This window comes from Sarcophilus harrisii, chromosome 2 (genome assembly GCF_902635505.1).
Source record: "Sarcophilus harrisii chromosome 2, mSarHar1.11, whole genome shotgun sequence".
NCBI lineage: Eukaryota > Metazoa > Chordata > Mammalia > Dasyuromorphia > Dasyuridae > Sarcophilus > Sarcophilus harrisii.
This window is the reverse complement of record NC_045427.1, coordinates 423,521,038-423,538,436: the sequence shown is the minus strand read 5'-3', so window position 1 is coordinate 423,538,436 and position 17,399 is coordinate 423,521,038. Positions and strand designations below refer to the sequence as shown.

The 17,399-nt window shown below is 39.7% G+C and overlaps 1 protein-coding gene across 5 annotated transcripts in view; it reads left to right on the top strand.

The window, feature by feature from the left end:
• NDRG3 (NDRG family member 3) overlaps positions 1 to 17,399 on the top strand; it is a 68,155-nt gene that overhangs the window by 2,235 nt on the left and 48,521 nt on the right. For 4 of the 5 annotated variants that reach the window (XM_031953975.1, XM_031953973.1, XM_031953971.1 and 1 more), the window contains exon 1: positions 285 to 369. The exons of the other annotated variant lie outside the window; for it this stretch is intronic. The gene's annotated coding sequence lies outside the window, so the exon portion shown is untranslated. Of the gene's footprint in view, positions 1 to 284; positions 370 to 17,399 lie in introns of those variants that run through there. 5 annotated transcript variants of the gene reach the window in all.

Here is a 17,399-nt window from a genome sequence, read left to right as displayed (position 1 = left end):
TCCCTCGGGGGGGGGCCCTCGCGAAGCCCCGCCCCTGTCCGGCCTCCCCCTCAGGCGGCGCCGCGAAGTTCTTAGTTTAATGAATAAAAAACTACAACCAAGGTGGAGACTCCCGCTTTTACGTAGCGCGTCCTCCCTTTTCCTGGTAGTTCCCTGGGAGCAGAGGCGGACTACGCAGGCGTTTGGCTGTTTGTGACTGGTTCTGCGCCTGCGCGAGGCCGCATTGCTTTTCTTATTCCCGCCCCCTTGACTGAAGCTGCTGCGGCCGCTGCCTTCGCTGCCGCTGTTGCTGCTGCTCTGCCGCTGCCGCTGTTGCTGTGGCTGTGGCTGCTGCTGCTGCTGCTACACTGACAAGTGTCGTCGGCTCAGGTGAGTGTCTCAGCCCGCATTCCCCGGCCTCCGCCAGCCCTTCCCCCCACCTTGCCCAGCTAGCCTGGCCCCGGGTTCGAGGCTCTCCGGGTGTCTCCGTGGTCCTGGGCTCGGCTGCCCTTCGGGAGGCGGCGCAGGCTGAGGCCCCCGGCTGAGCAGCGACCTTGGCTGAGCCGACTCGGCCCGGGGGCTCCTGCGGGGACGGGGCCGCCCGCAGTCCCGGCGCCTCGGACGGTGTGGGGGCCGCGCTCCGTCCGCGCCTGCAGCCTCAGAAAAGCCCCCTCGCCCAGCCCTCACCGCGGGGCTTGTCCCCCTTTTACCCGGAAATAAGTGACGCGCGCAGGTGACCCGACTTCGCTGTTCGTGCCGGACTAGTTTTGGCCGGTCTCCCGATTCCGAATCCTGAGATCGTCCCCTGCACCAACCTGCAGAAAGGCTTGCTCTACTTGCCTGAATCGAGTTGAGCTAATTGCATTTCCTGAAGGATAGCAGGAAACCCCGGCGGTCTTAGTCCGTTTTCGTTGAACATACATTTCTGTTCGGCTCAACAAATGTTTGGATACCCGGCTCGTGGTATTTCCTGGAGTCATCAAACCTCCCTTGTTAGTTGTTTAAAAACAACGACCTGTAATAAGTGACGGGACTGTCCTGTTTTACAGACGGGGAAACTGAGATGCGTGGAGTTTGTTCCACTCCACCCCCGTGGTCACACAGTTAGGCGCATCTCCCAGAATCCAACACTTTCACTAGAACCAGTTTGGGAAAAGACTGTAGTTTAACCGAATCGATTTTAACCCATTTAATTGAGCGTTGCTTGGACGTTCTTTTGGTTCAACCTCTGCTGAAGACCTTTCTGTTCAGCTTAATAGTTTTTATTAAGCAAAGCCTTTTCTAACTCCTTACTCCAGACTTCCGCAGCTATCTTACATTTTAGATTTGTTAATAGAACTCTATCTACCTTGCCTCTCTCCTCATTTTGCTTTGGATAATGCAAAATCATTTGCATGTACCCCCACTTAGAACTTCTTCAGAACCCTTTGAAGGCCTCTTTTATTCCTTAGCACACATAGTAAAGAACAGTAGAGTAATACAGTAGATAGTCTGGCTTTGGATCCAGTAGAAAAAATGCTGCCTTGGGTGTCAGTGGACCTAGGCTGGAATAATGGAGCTACTCCACTCCTGCTAACGGACTACTTAATACCTGGCTGATCTTGGGAAAGTCACTTTAATCTCCCTGTTTTTCACTTTCCATGTCTCTAAAGTGACCCTTCCCCTTCCTCTCTTCCCCTTTACACCATTCCTAGGAGCTCTAGTTGACAGTTACTGTGAGAATGAAATGCAGTACTGTCTATAGAATGCTAAGCACACTTGAAGGTTTTGCATAAATGTCAACAGCCCCGTGGGTTAGGCTAGGCTAAGTTGATTATTCCCATTCTGCCGATAAGGAAATTGGGTTGTCTACAGTCCCTTGATCCTTTCACTACATCACTTCACTTAAAAAAAAAAAAAAAAAAAGACGTTGATAATTTATGTAAATCAGTAAAGTGGAAAAGACAACTAAATTTGGAGAACACATCTGGGTTCAGATCCTAGTTCAGCCTTTTACTATTACTCTTCAACCTTACTTTCCCTGTCTGAAAAATGAGGGGATTGGTTCAGGTGGCCTCTGAGGTCTCATCCAGCCCTAAATCTTTTATTCTGTGATCCTGTTATAACACTTATCTTCTCCAAAAAGCTTCCTGCTGTATTTTGTCCTTTGGCCCTCACAAAGACCATTTTAAGGGTCTTTAAGGGTTTTTCATAATTGGAATTTTTCCTATCTGGGACTAGACATAGGATTAGAGATTGGGCTGAATTGTGAGACTAGTCTGTTCTCAAATTCATCCCATTTCTCCCATACAAATCCCACCTTGCCCTTCCTCTAATCTCTGATGGTTATTTTCCTCTGATCCCCTTATTCCTAAAAATAGATTACTCCCCTCCCCCTCCCAGACCATTTATTTGGATTTTGGTGAAGGCAAGCCTCTCTTCCATCCACTCCCTCACGACTCTGCAGGGCTGGCTTCCCTCCCTGTGATAGGCTGATGAGGGTTTATGACTTAAGAGCCTAGGAAGATCTCCTTCAGAACCATGATCCCCTTCTGTCTCCCACCACTGTGCCCTAAAGGGTAGAAATAAGATTAGCAATATGCTTATCAATAGATTAAGGTTTCTCTGGGCTAATCTGATAGAACTGGTCTGTGACTAGAGCATGCTTTAAGGAGGGGAGGAGACGAGATGGGAAAGGGGAGGAACAACTGTACTGTTAAGATCTAGTGAAAAACCTTGTTTTAAATGATTGGAAATTTACAGATAGAAAACTATTCATTCACATCATAGAATAGCTAATTATATTTAGATTTTTTTTTTTCTCTCCCTCTCAAAATGACTTCAGACCCATATTTGTCATTTGAGAACATCCTTGCAGCTTTATATCTACCTAATAGTTAATTTTGTTTGGTTTGGAAAGCTCTTTCCTTGATATATCCCTGTGAGATAAGTAGTACAGATGAGAAAGGTTCCCTGACTTGCTTGTGTCACACAACTGCTGAGTGTTGCAGCTGTGACGCTAACCAGATCTCCTGACTCCAGGACACTAGGTTGCTGTCTCATTTAAATGTCCCCCAAATCTTTCTCTGAGCCTGATCTTCCTGAACTGCAAACACTTTCTTTCACTGCATGAAAAGGATGAGGAGAGAGAGCCTGAATGATGCCAGTCATATTTCCCCACCCCCTTGTCCTTGGTGCTTCTCCCTTGCCCTTTTCCTCCCTCTGCACCCTCCCTTATTCACATTCAGTTCCTGTGTTAAATCTAATGCCTTGCCTATTCTATTGCCTTTCCCACTCCGTTTTCACTGTAATCAAAAGATGAACTCATCATTAAAATACTTGTTTAGTCCTAGAAACATTATCTTTCATATCCTGATACACTTGTTGTTTGCAGTTTGAAATGGAATAGCCAGTGGGTTATCCCATCTTTACTTTAACCCTAACATTAATGGCCTGTGTGATTGTTTAAGAGCTTCCTTTGCCATGTTTAAGGAATTAACTGTCCAAGTTGGAATTATGGTGAATAAATCTTATCTTTCATATTCATAAGATAATTTATATTTACAATGGTAATGCCTCTAGTTGCTCCTTGGGAGCTTATTGATCTCTATGTTGACTTTATATATTGAAAGCAAACCATATTCAATATGGCTTTCAGTAGATAAGCTTTTATCCCTCTCCTACCCTGTGCCAGGCATTTTGCAAGCCATTGGAATATTTAGAAAGGTAAAAGGCAAGACTTGTTCTCAGAGAGCACACAGTCTAATGAGGGAAACAGTATACAAATACCTACGTATAAACAAAATATATACAAAATAAATTGAAAATAAAATCAATAGATTGAAAGCACTTTCATTAAAGAAGAGGGGGGGAAAGTTTCTTGTAGAAGATGGGATTTTAGTTAAAACTTGAAGGAAGACAGGAGACAGATGTGAGGAGAAAGAGTGTTATAGATATGGGGAACAGCCAGGGAAAGTGCCCAGAGTTTGGAGATGGAATGTCTTGTGCAAGGAATAGCCACGAGGCCAGTTTCACTAGATTGCAGAACAATCTGTAAGGTTTGAATAAATGTAAGCACACCTTTTCCAAGGTGTAAGAAAAATGGAAAGGTAGGAGGCCAGGTTGGTAGGAAATTTGAGTGCCAGAGGATTTTATATTTGAATTCTCGAGGTGATGGAGAACCACTGGAATTTATTAAATGGGAAGGTGACAGATCTTGGTCTTAGATTAATTTGACAGTGGAATGAAGGAGAGACTTAACACAGTAAAACCAATCTACAAGCTATTGCAGTAAATAGTCTGGCATGAGGTAGTGAGGGCTTAATTACATCTGAAGGAGGAGATATATGAGAAATAGTAAAAAGATAAAATCAACACTTCTTGGCAACAACTATGGGTCTGGGTGACTGAGGGGAGAGATTGTGATTTCATTCTTGGACTTGTTAGGTCTTGGGTCTCTACAAGACATCTTATGAGATGTCTAAAAGGCAGTTGGAGATGCAAGATTGGAAGTTGAAGGGGAGGTTAGGGCTGAAGAACAAAATAGCATAATGGGAAAAAAGAAGAAGGCAGAGTTCTGGGGACACAAATACGACCTGGAAAAAGATCTAGCAAAGGATTATTAGGAGTGGGTCAGACATGTAGATAGAGAAGTGTCACAGAAACCTAAAAAGAAGTTGTCAGGGAGAAGATAATCAGCAGTGACTTTCACAGGTTTAGCACAAGTGTCTGTGTCAGTCACCTGGCATTTATTATGCCTTTCCTGTGTACCAGGCATTCATTAGACACTGAGCATACCAAGACAAAAACAAATACTCGGGATCATCTCATACACCTTGGTGAGGCATCAAAAGGTGACATTGTTGGAATAAGGCTACATAATTAAGTGGGAAATTGTGTGCTATAGAAATTCAGAGAAAGAGGAGACTTCTTTTGTAGAAGTCAGAGGAGCCTTCTTAGAAGTAGGACTTTGAAACTAAGTTTTGAAGAGTTCCTAAGATTTAGAGAGCTGGAAAAGAAAGCATAGGGTTAAGGATGACATGTCCCAGGAAACAGAATAGTCTCATTAGATTAGTATTGGGGTTCTGTAGGAAGTAGGGTGGAAACACATAATGGAGGATGTCCAAAATCATTAAAAGCTTTGGATGGTATAGTGGCGTAATGAAAGTGAAGGTTAAGGACAATAATCCTAACAGTAAAATGTTCAGAAGAAGCCTCAGGCACAGAAGTCAAGAGAGAAACATTGCTGTAGATCTAGATTTGAGGTTATGAAAGCATATTGAAAGTCTAGATTGGGAGACCAAAGTTGCACCCTCTCAGGTTCAGGGAAGCCCCCTCTGTACTGTAATCACTGACATTCACGTAGAGCTTTTAAAGCTGACAAAGAGTTTTGTAGTCATTCTCTTCTGGTATTTTGATTTCTCTAAAGGTACTATATTATCATCTCTTTGATCCATCCTCCAAACAACTGCTGAATTAGCCCCATTAAAATGGCACTGATTTCAATTAATGTTATTTCTTTTTGAGTTCTCAGAACTTTTCTTAAAATGACAAGAAAAACTGATCACAATTTCAACCATTTTAATTCATGACTTTGGCTACAAGTAGCTCTCCAGATGCATGATTCTTAATTTAAATTAGGGTCTATTCTTGAAACAATTCACCAGCAAAACTTACATATCCGAATAAGATTTATTAAAGAATATTTGGTACAGCTGCCTGAAGCCTCAGAAGAGCAGTAGATGAGTAGGGTGGAGATGCTACACATCTCCAGATCCCTCCCTAGGGCAATCCTAGGAAGAGCAGCAGCTCCTACTTTTGTCCAAGAAAAGCTGTACATCTGACTAGTATTAGGAACACTAGGTCATAGTTAGTGGGGAAACCTTGAAGGTCTACATTGGAGATCTTTGAGCTCTGTATTTAGCTGAGGTACCAAGGGAAAGTCATAACTCATCCTATGACTGACTAAGGGACTATTCTCATAAGAGTTCCTATTCTTTATGGTCTCACTTAGATTCTTGAGAAACTCCTCTAGGCACACATGAGTTTATACAAACATGAAAAACTCCATAGTTTTTTAATGACCTGAATTTCTGATTTATTCTTAAATCTGCATCCCAGAGATGGGTGCTAACCTAATGAGCAGTGAACCAGGTAAACATGCAGGCATTTGTTTAGGGCTGGCAAAACCTTTTGAGAATCTCTACCTCTTAATCTGGGCTTCATGAAACCTCTACATTTTTCAGAGGGTTCATAAATTTGGGTGGGAAAAAATTGTTTATTTCAATATGGTGGATTTCCTTTGTAATTTTATATATTTAAAAACATCACTTTAGAAGTGAGCTGAACCAAGAGAGCATTGTACACAGTAATAACAAGATTATGTGATGATCAACTGTGATGGATTTAGCTCTTTTCTATAATGGGGTGATTCAAGGCAATTCCTGTAGACTGATGGAGAGAGAGCCATCTGCATCAAGAGAGAACTATGGAGATTGAATGTGAATCAAAGCATAATATTTTCACCTTTGTTGTTTTGCTTGTTTTTTTTTTTTTTTTTTTTCCCTTTTGATCTTGTGTAAAATGATGATTATGGAAATATGTTCAGAAGAATTGCACATATTTAACCTATATCAGATTGATTTCTGTCTTAGGGAGAAGGGAAGGGGAGAGAAACAAATTTGGAACACAAGATTTTGCAAAGGTAAATGTTGAAAACTCTCTTTATGTATTTGGAAAAAATAAAATGCTTTGGCGGGGAGGGGTCACTCTAAGTAGCACTTCCTCAGCTTCACCAAACTGCCCAAGCGGTCCATAACACACATAAAATGTTGTGAACTCCTCAGGCCTGGGTTTTAAAACTCTTTACAATCTATCTCCAGCCACATTTTCCAGACCTGTTCCACATTACTTCCTTTCATGCACTCTTTGTCCAATCAAACGAAGCTGCTGTTACCTTCTTGGGTGTGGAATGTGATTCTACTTCTTGAAACATTTAGCTTCCTTCCAGGAGAAACTGAGGTGAGAGCTGCTTTGTGATGTTTGTGAGGGAGGTTAGTATGTCTCCTCAAATTACCTTGTATTTATTTTCCTATGTGCATGATATACTCCCCTAGTACAATGTTACTCGTTGGCATTAAGAGCTCTTTTAATTTTTGTGCAGTGTCTCGACCATGGAAGGCACTTAAGCCATCATTTGTGATAGGAATGAAGTTCTGTTTACAGATAGTGAAGCTGAAGCCAAGAAAGTTAAGTGATTTGCCCATGAATGTATGACTAGTAAATGTCAGAGGCAGGCTTTTCATCAAGAGCTCTCCTCCAAATGTACCAGGCTACTTCCTTGCCACAACTTGGCAAGGGGCAGGGGAGAGAAGGAATAGCAGAGGAGTCAAATGGGAGTGCTCACCAAACCAGAATGAAACGTAAGTGGGAAATCTATAACAAAGTGTATAAAAATACAACAGAGCAAAAATAATGTTAATATGTGGCCCTCAAGGATCCTTGTGAACAGTTTAGTGATCTCCAACTGGAGTCTGACCACTTCGGTAATGGATAACGTACTGTGACTGGAGCCTGCCAAGGACCTGAACTAGAATTGTGCTGCAGACACTAGCTGTGTGACCACAAAGCAGACAAGTCATTTCACCTGTCAGCCTCAGTTTACTCATCTTCAAAATGGGGATAATAATAGCATGGCTGATAGGAAGATCAAATAAGATAATAATTGTAGAGTACTTAGAAGAGTGCTATATAAATGTTAGCTATCTTTATTGTTGTTACTATCATTGGTTCCTGTTTTGAAGGGTTATTGTGAGGATCAACTGAAATAATGTATATAAAGCACTTTGCAAACCTTGAAGTGCTACATGTGTTTAACTAGTTTGAAAAGTAATCCTTTACTCACATGTGCAAAAATGTGGCAGCCCTCTTTGTATGGCAGGAAACTGGAAACTGGGTGGGTGCCCATCAGAGAATGACTGAATAAATTATGGTATATAAATGTTATAGAATATTATTGTTCTGTAAGAAATGATCAGGAGGATGATTTCAAAGGCCTGGAGAGACTTGCATGAACTGATGTGAAGTGAAGTGAACAGAGAACCAGGAGATCAATGTACAATATACATTATACATAGCAACAGTAAAATTAGACAATGATCAATTCTGATGGACATAGCTCTCTTCAACAATGTGATGATTCCAGTCAGTTCCAGGGGTGTTGTGATTAAGGCTTGATGAAGTGAGCCATTTGCACCCAAAGAGGGAACTGTGGGAACTTGAGTGTGGATCACAACATAATGGTCTCACTTTTTATTGTTTGCTTGCATTTTGTGTTCTTTGTCATTTTTGCTCTGATTTTTCTTTTGCAGCAAGATAATTATTTAAATATATATACATACATTAGATTTAAAATATAAGATGTTTAACATATATTGGATTACTTGCTATCTAGGGGAAGAAGTGGGGAGAAGGAGGAGAAAATTTCAACGCAAGGTTTTGCAAGGGTCAGTGTTGAAAAATTATACATGCATGTTTTGAAAATTAAAAAAACCTTTGATTTTAAAAAAAGGTGATGCTTTAGCTTTTACTTGAGCATTTCTTTCTTTTTAAAAATAGCTTATTTTCAAAATATATGCAGAGAGAGTTTTCAACATTCATCCTTCTAAAAACCTTGTATTCCAGATTTTTCTTCCTCCCCTAGATCAAGCAATCCATTAAATGTTTTAAAATGTGCAATTATTCTATATATATTTTCACATTTATCATGCTGCACAAGAAAAAAATAGATCAAAAAGGGAAAAAAAAGAGAAAGAAAACAAAAAGCTAGCTAACAACAACAAAGGTGAAAATACTATGTTGTGATCCATATTCAGTCCCCACAGTCCTCCAGGATACAAATGGCTCTATCACAAGTCTATTTGAATTGTCCTGAATCACTTTATTGTTGAAAAGAGGCATGTCCATGAGAGTTGATCATCACATAATGTTGTTATGTACAATGTTCTCCTGGTTCTATTGAGCATTTCTAACAAGAAAGCTATTACTGACAAGACAGCCTATTCCTAATAAAATAAAGAACTCGTCTAAATGTCAAAAATGTTGAAAATCTGCTTCCCTGTAACTTTAATTCTCTTTGTCCTGGTCCTTTCCTCTGGGGAGAGCAAATCCCTCTTCCAGTCAGTGTTCAGAAGATTGATAACATGGAAAGTAAGAGATAAATGGATATTTCAAAGGAAAACTTAATTGGATCTGATTAATGATTGGTTGCTTGTGGCAAATGATGACTTTGAAAATTTCTCTAATTAATAGCACATGAAGCCTCTAAAACTTTTCATTAATTACTATATTCTGCAGTTAATAGGGTTAATTTTATTACATTTACAATTACAGATAGTTTAGCCTTGTAATCATTCCCTAGTTAACATGTGTTAGTGTTGTTAATGGGTCTTCAGTGGTTAAAGTGCTAGGCCTGGAGTCAGGAAGACTCATTTTCCTGAGTTGTAAATCTGTCCTCTGCTACCTAGTAGCTCTGTGACCCTGGGCAAGTCACTTAACTCTGTTTACCTGAATTTCCTCATCTGTAAAATGAGCTGAAGGAAATGTCAAACTGCTCCAGTATCTTTGGCAAGAAAATCCCAAATGGAGTCACAAGAATTGACACAATTGAAATGACTCAACAATAAGTGTTATTAATGCCATTTAGATTTGAAGCTTCTGAAGAGAAATTCCTGAGTATTCTTTCAATTCTTCCATAGACCTCACCATAGTTTTGGGTGTGTAGTCTTTATTGATGGGTGCTAGGGAAAAACATCATTCCTCCTTATTATCCTTGGATAGAATACACATGCCTTAAAAGAAGGAATGGCTTCATCTTATCTTTCTTAGCAAAGCTCCTTGCATAGAGCAAGCTCCACATAAAAGGTTTGTTTTTTGACTGAGATAAGCACCCAGTTTTTATAACTTTTACGTTGTAAGAAGTAACCATAGAGAACAGGTGCTCAAAACCTGAGGAAGATACTTATTGTGTAGCAGAGGATCTCTCCAATTATTTTATGAGAAAGCTTTTTTTTTTTCCCTTTCTTAAATTTAGGTATATTTTCTTTGGTGGGGGCTTTGGAAGTGGCTCATGACTCCCCTTTCCTTTGGTCTCCTACTCTTCTTTAACAAAAATGCCTGTAACTTATTCAGTTGTGTTTTGTGATTGCCTGGTTGATGACAATAAATTGTACTAGATCAATGATTCCTTATTCTTCAAAGTAAAAAAAAAAAATTCTTGAACCCTTAAATGATGTTATGAGTGTCAGTTAAGAACATTCAATAATGCTTTAAAATGGGAGCTTGGTGGCACAGTAGATAAAGATCATAGCATTTGAAATTAGGAAGAACCGAGTTCCAGTCCTGCCTCAGACACTTTCTAGTTTGTAACCCTGGGCAAGTCATTTAACCTCTCATCTGTGAAATGAGAATGATAAGCACTTGTCTCACTTGTTGTGAGAATCAAATTGTTAACTAACAGATATAAAATGTTTTGAAAATTTTAAAGTACTTTAAGTGCTATTTATTATTTAAAATGAATTTGTTTCTAATTATACAAGTGCCTATACATTTGAAGAATAACAATGCATAAATTTTTAAAACATTCAATATATAAGAGGCTTTATAATTTGTATTAATTTCTTTTTAAAATCACCTTCATTTCCAAATATGTACCTCTTTTCTTCCCTTCCCAGCAAGGCAACCCATGTTACCAAAAATAAAAATAAATGGAAAAAAAAAATAAAGCAGTTTAGCAAAACTAATACATTAGCTAAGTCTGTCAGTACATGTAATATTCCATATCATCATCTCTTCAAAGACACAAGTAGGTCATTTTCTCACCTTTTTTCTAGGGTCAGTTTGCTACTTTGTTAAATGAAATCATTCTTTGTATTTTGTTGGAGCTAAAGAAAGATCACAATATGACGCCATCAATTAGTGTGTTTATGGGGACTATTTATAGCCTCCAGGAGGCCTCCTATTCCAGGGAGGGAATCCATGGACTTAAATCATCGCTTTCTCAGTTCTCTATCCCCTATCTCCATTTATATGTTCTGAGAGCCTAACTCGGGGAGTTCAAAGCAGATCTCACCCCTTTGGATTCTCTCTTTTCTGTTAGCAGATGCTCGGCTTAGCCCCGAGTCAGCCTGGTCTCAAACCCTTTCTGTCCTCTGTGTGGTCATCACCTCCTGGAGGACCATCTGCCACATGGTCTCTCCATTCCATCCCCCCCATGGTGTACACAGCTCAGCTCTTCGTGAGTGTCTTGCTGATGGTTCAAAGGCCACCGTCTCCATCTTTCCCTGTGCAGATCATATCGCTCCACTCATTCAGCACACTGATGAAGCACCTACTGTGTGCCCAGAAAGGGATCACAGTGTCCCTGTGATTCGTCGCTACAGGATTCCCTATCTCACAGAAGAGTAAAGTGGCTCATACTTTTGGGCAGCCCTGCTGTCCAATCCCCACACTGCTATCATCTTGGCAGACTTCTGCTCAGAACTATCAGTGGTTCTTGATTTGCCATTGAATAAAGTCTAATGTCCTTAACTTGGTGTTCAGGGCTGTTTATAATTTGGTGCCTCCTTCTTTTCTCTCCTTATCTTCTGTTTCCCTTCCATGAATGACTCACTTAGCCAAGCTGTTGATCCCCATCCCAGGAACTGCCTGACCTGGTGGTTTTGCCTTTTCCTCTGCCCGGAATGCTAGCTAGAGTAGTGTTCTTTCACCTTATCAAATCCATCACTGACAAACTTGAGTCAAAGTTGACAGGAATTAGGAGTGAGGCAATAGAGAATTCATTCTGTGATTGAAAAAAGGAGCAAAGACCCAGATTTACAAATCTTGCCTGTTATAATAGAGTGGGTATTAGGGATGCTTCAGGCATTCTCATTGGTCACTTTTTTAGTATTTCTTTTTACAGATTTGAGTGACAGTATGTTTGAAATACTGAATAATTTCTTTGTTCGTTTAAGAGAGCTTTGGGATATCCTTTGAGCAGCACCTTGGTGTGGGGCCTTTTATTTAATCCTTAGATCCCTTCTACGGGATTGGGAGTTTGAATTTGTTTATTTGGCTTCTTATGTGACTCTTGAGACACCTTGCTTTCCCCTGCTCCCCCAGGACACAGTAAGGAAATAATATCTAGAGCTTCAGACATCCCGGAGTCCCAAGGCTAGAACTAGAATATTGGGAGATGTTTAACAACAGATTACAACATAGATTAATGCTAATTTGCAATTTTCTAAGTCAATATGCCTTTTGACACCACTTCTAGAGGCTATTTGATGACAATATTATGGTGGTGAGTCAACAAAACAGAAGATTCTGTCATGTGTTTATAATATCTTAATGGAAATTATCTTAATAAATTGGTATGACTATCAAAACATTGAACTAGGAGTCAGTTGGATTGATTCTAATCCCATCTTTGTCACTGATTTGTGGAATTAGACAAAACATTTAATTTTTCTGGGCCTTCATTCTTCCTTTGTAAAATAAAGGATTAATCCCTAAGAGTATTTTCAGACTCCAAATTGACTCTTTGTCACTATGTTTCTGTATCGTTCTAGAGTTTCTAGTGGATTTCCATTATTAACAGAGATGAAATCCAAACTCCTTATCCTGGCTTTCCAGAGTTTCTGAAATCTGGCTCTAACCTTACCTCCCACAGCTTGACAGTATAAACCTTCTGCTCTAATTCACATTCTATTTCTCCTGTGAATGAAGCGATCCACAATATCCCCTTCCTTCTCTGAATTTCTGGAGCATTAAATTATAGCAAAAAACAAACAAACAAGCACCTTCAGTGATAAATGCTGAAGATACAAAGAGTCAAAAGACAGTCCCTCTCCTCAAAAAACTTATAATCTAATGAGAGAGGTAACATGCAAACAAAAATAATCAAAGCAAGCTATATATATATATATATATATATAAGGTAAGTAGAAAATAATTAACAGAGGAAAAGCACTAGAATTAAGAGGACTTAGAGGCAGTCTTCCTATAAAAAGATGGGATTTTATTTGGGACTTAAAGAAATCCACATGTTTCATTCCACAAATATATGTATCAGTCAGTCCACAAATATGTGAGGAAAGTGCTTTGTAAACCTTAAGTCTACATAAATGAGTTATTATTAAGCTTTAATGGTGATAGATAAATGAACTCTGCCCCCAAAACAATACAGAACAAAAGAACATTTACATGTACTATGCTCCTCCTTCTATATACCTTATATATGCTATTATTATGTGAACATCACTTAAATAAATGGCTGTATAATTGGACTGTAATCTGTTTGTATCATAGCTCCCTCTACTCTGCCTATGAACTCCTAACCTACTTGATTCTTTCTCTTTGTTTGCTCATGTTCTGTCTTCCATTTAAGGTGTTTTCTATTCTCCAGTTTCCATCCACTCATAACTTGTTTTTTTTCTTAAAGGTTTTTATTTTCAAAACATGTGTGGATAATTTTTCAACATTAACTCTTGCAAATCCTTTTGTTCTGATTTCCACTTCCCTTCCCCTGTTCCTTCTCCTAGATGGTAAGTAGTCCAATATTATGTTAAATATGGTAAAAATATGTTAAATCCAATATATGCATACATATATACAATTATCTTGCTGCACAAGAAAAATCCAAGTCAAACAGGAAAAAAATGAGGAAGAAAATAAAATGCAAGCAAACAACAACAAAAAGAGTGAGAATGCTGTGTGGTGATCCACACTCAATTCCCACAGTTTCTGGGTGCAGATGGCTCTCTTCATCACAAGACCATTGGAAGTGGCCTGAATCATCTCATTGTTGAAGAGAGCCACATGCATCAGAATTTATCATTGTATTATCTTGTTGCCATGTACAATGATCTCCTGGTTCTGCTCATTTCACTTAGCATCAGTTCATATAAGTCTCTCCAGGTCTCTCTGAAATCATTCTGCTGATCATTTCTTACAGAGCAATAATATTCCATAATTCATATACCACAATTTATTCAGCCATTCTCCAACTGATGGGCATCCACTCAGTCTCCAGTTCCTTGCCACTACAAAAAGGGCTGCCATAAACATTTTTCCATATGTGGGTCCATTTCCCTTCTTTAAGATCTCTTTGGGATATAAGCCCACTAGTAACACTGTTGGATCAAAGGATATGCACAGTTTGATCACTTTTTGGGCATAGTTCCAAATTGCTCTTCAGAATGGTTGGATCCATTCACAACTCCACCAACAATATATCAGTTTCCAGTTTTCCCACATCCCCTCCAACATTTGTCACTACCTTTCCTGTCATCTTAGCCAATCTGAAAGTTATGTAGTGATATCACAGAGTTGTCTTAATTTGCATTTCTCTGATCAATAGTGATTTGGAGCACCTTTTCACATGGCTAGAAATGGTTTCAATTTCTTCATTTAAAAATTGTCTATTCATATCCTTTGACCATTTATCAATTGGAGAACATAACTTTCTTGAAGTTGTCATTGACCACTTCAGCTACAAATGACCTTTCTTCTTTGAACTCTTGGCATTTATATGGCAATTAGTAAAACTTCCCAGTACTATAGTCGTTTGTCTTTTCTCTTCCATTTGATTATTAGAACCCCAGTATCTGTACTTCTCTGGTATTAATGTATCATGAATTTGACACGTGAACTGATCCAACTATTCATTATTATATGGGAACAGAAATGAAAGTAAAGGCTTAGAAAAGCATTACATCTGGGTTATTTTTCCTCCTTAGGTTTTTATCACACTTATAAAAATTTAAGTAATTACCATTTTATGAGTAAAATTATATATTGTGGTTTTTTTAAAACTAGCAGGATGACTTCAAGACTTTAAAAGATGGTATATATTTAGATTTTTCTCATTCTTTTTTTCTTAACTTAAAAATTTTTATATCTTTATAGAAATAAATAGAGCTGAGGGGATAATGGTTTGTGAAATAGTTGGTTTGGTTGTTTACATGTGAATTAATCTAGGGCTCAGACTCATGTGCAGTAGATAGCTCATTTTCTTGATACTCTTAGAATGTCTTCTTCCAACTGTCCAGCTTTCTCTGGTCACTTCCTGTATTTTTTTTTTTTTTCCCCACAAGTGCTATTGGAGGCCAGCTCCATCTGGCCAGTGCTTGCTGACTTTTTTTGCTCAATTTCCCCCATTGGAAACTAATTGCTGCCTCTGAGGGTATCGTAAAAAAGCTTTTGTTTCAGTCATGCCATGTTTGTCTTTCAAAGGAGAGTTCTCATTGGCAAAAAACAGCTGCCTCCTCAATTAGAGAGAGCTCTAATCCATGGCATCTTCTCACCTGTGTCCAGAATGGTAATGGGACGTGTTCTAACAGGGATGTCAGTGGGATTGTTCAGTTCAGAGTTCCTATATTGTCACAAATTGGTGCTGTCGTGGCTTCACAGACCGCTCTATGCAGGGAATGCATTACCTTGGTTCTCTCATTGGTCCTAGCCCAAGGGGAAAGAGGGCCTTTCACTAGTCAGTTCTGTTCCCACTGGGCCCCATATTGGTCAACCAGACCCATGGCCAAGGCCTAGGGATCAACATAGATGAAGACCTTGACATCCAATCATGCAAGCTCACGGATCAGCTCTCTGAGCGGACTTATCAGAACCTCCATCCTATTGGCCTCTCAGGTCCTGTGGCACAGAGTAGAACCATTTGTGAACCTGGCAAAAGAGAAATCCTCAAGAGCTTGGTCCTCTCAGGGAAAATTAGAATTGGTTCTCAAACTAAAAAAACCCATTACTAGAATCACAGTTCAGAAAACATAGGCATTAGCCACATGTGCTGCTCTGAGTTGAGAGTGCAGGATTTCTTATAGGAGTTATCTGGGAGGGGTAATTATTAGGCTTTTATTTCTGGTCATCTCTCATGTTGCTTGCAATCCCATTACCTCAACCCTCTCAACTTTTTAGGCCTCTGGCTCTGAAAAGTGAGCTTTCCTTTTATTTTGCAGGCCTTCATGCCATTTTCTAGCCAATTTCTTGGTTTTTAATATTAGTTCACATTTATCTAGTGTTTAAAGATCTCATCCTCACAATAATTTTGAGGTAATCTGATTTTACAAATGAAAACTGAGGTTGAGAGGTTAATATCATAATAGTGAAGGACAGTTAGGTGGTATATAGAGTCAATAAAGCACTGGCCCAGGAATCAGGAGGAGACCTAATTTCAAATTCAGCCTCAGATATTTAGTAGCTGTGTGACCTTAAGCACTTAACTCTCATTGCCTCCCCTCCAAAAACCTGTGTGTGTGTGTGTATGTGTGTGTGCATGCATGTATACACACTTGCATATATATAATAATAATGTCCTTTTTTTCTGGTCCTTTTCCCTGTCAATATTGTCCATTTTTTCCTCTTGCACTTGGCTAGTTCTCCCTCTTATTGCTCACTTTCCTCCTACATTAGTCCCCTACTCTCTTCATGTTTTCTCCTTTGTTGATCACAGTGCTCAGGTTGATTCCAATATCATCTGGACTTGGGTGACTTCCAAATCTTTCTCTAATTCTGACCCATTATGTATAGTCTTAATTTCCCCTCTGGCAGGCCTTACAATCACCTCAGACCTACCTTCCCATCACCATATTCCCCTCTCAAAAACCGTTTTCTTCTTAGTTGAGCTAATTGTCTTATATTGTATCCCCCAAGTTAGAAACTGGGATGCTATTTCTGGTTCACCATAACATCACAGAATGCTGGAACAGGATTTTCATCAATATCTAATGCCCAAACTCATGCAGCAGAACTGGATTTAACCCATGTGTTGTAGCTCTGTGGCTAGAATCCTGGGCTTGAGGTGAGCATTAAATCCCCACACAATCACTTAAGAGTTGTGTGACTCTGGGCAAGTCATTTAATCTCTCAACCTCAGTTTCCATATGTGTAAAATGGGAGTAATAATCATAGTAATAATACCTACCTGATTGGATTATTGTGAGAATCAAACAAGGTACCATATATGCCCTTTGCAAACCTTAAACCATTCCATGAATGCCAGTGCTATTATTCCTAGGCCTCTCCCCTGGGGCAGCCCTTTCAGTGGAACTGTACAGTGCTGCCAGCTTTCTGACTAAGACTCCGACTCCTCTGTGGGCCAGACGCGGTGACTCCATCCGCTCAGTTTCACCCCCTCTCAGCTACTTGGCCCATTGCAGCGTTTGGACTGCCGTCATCTCCTCCATTCTCACAAACCCCTGGGCAAGAGAAAAGTGAGGGTGGGTGATAATTTTAGTTTTTATCTCAGTTTGGAAAATCCCTGCCAGCCTTTTGACAGGATTAATAGCCCTAGGAACCCAAATGGTGTTTGTTGAAAATATCATCTGTGCCGAAGTCGTAGACGGCCCGAGGTCCCCAGGAGAGGAGCGTGCCTGTGCTGCTGAGGGACAGGC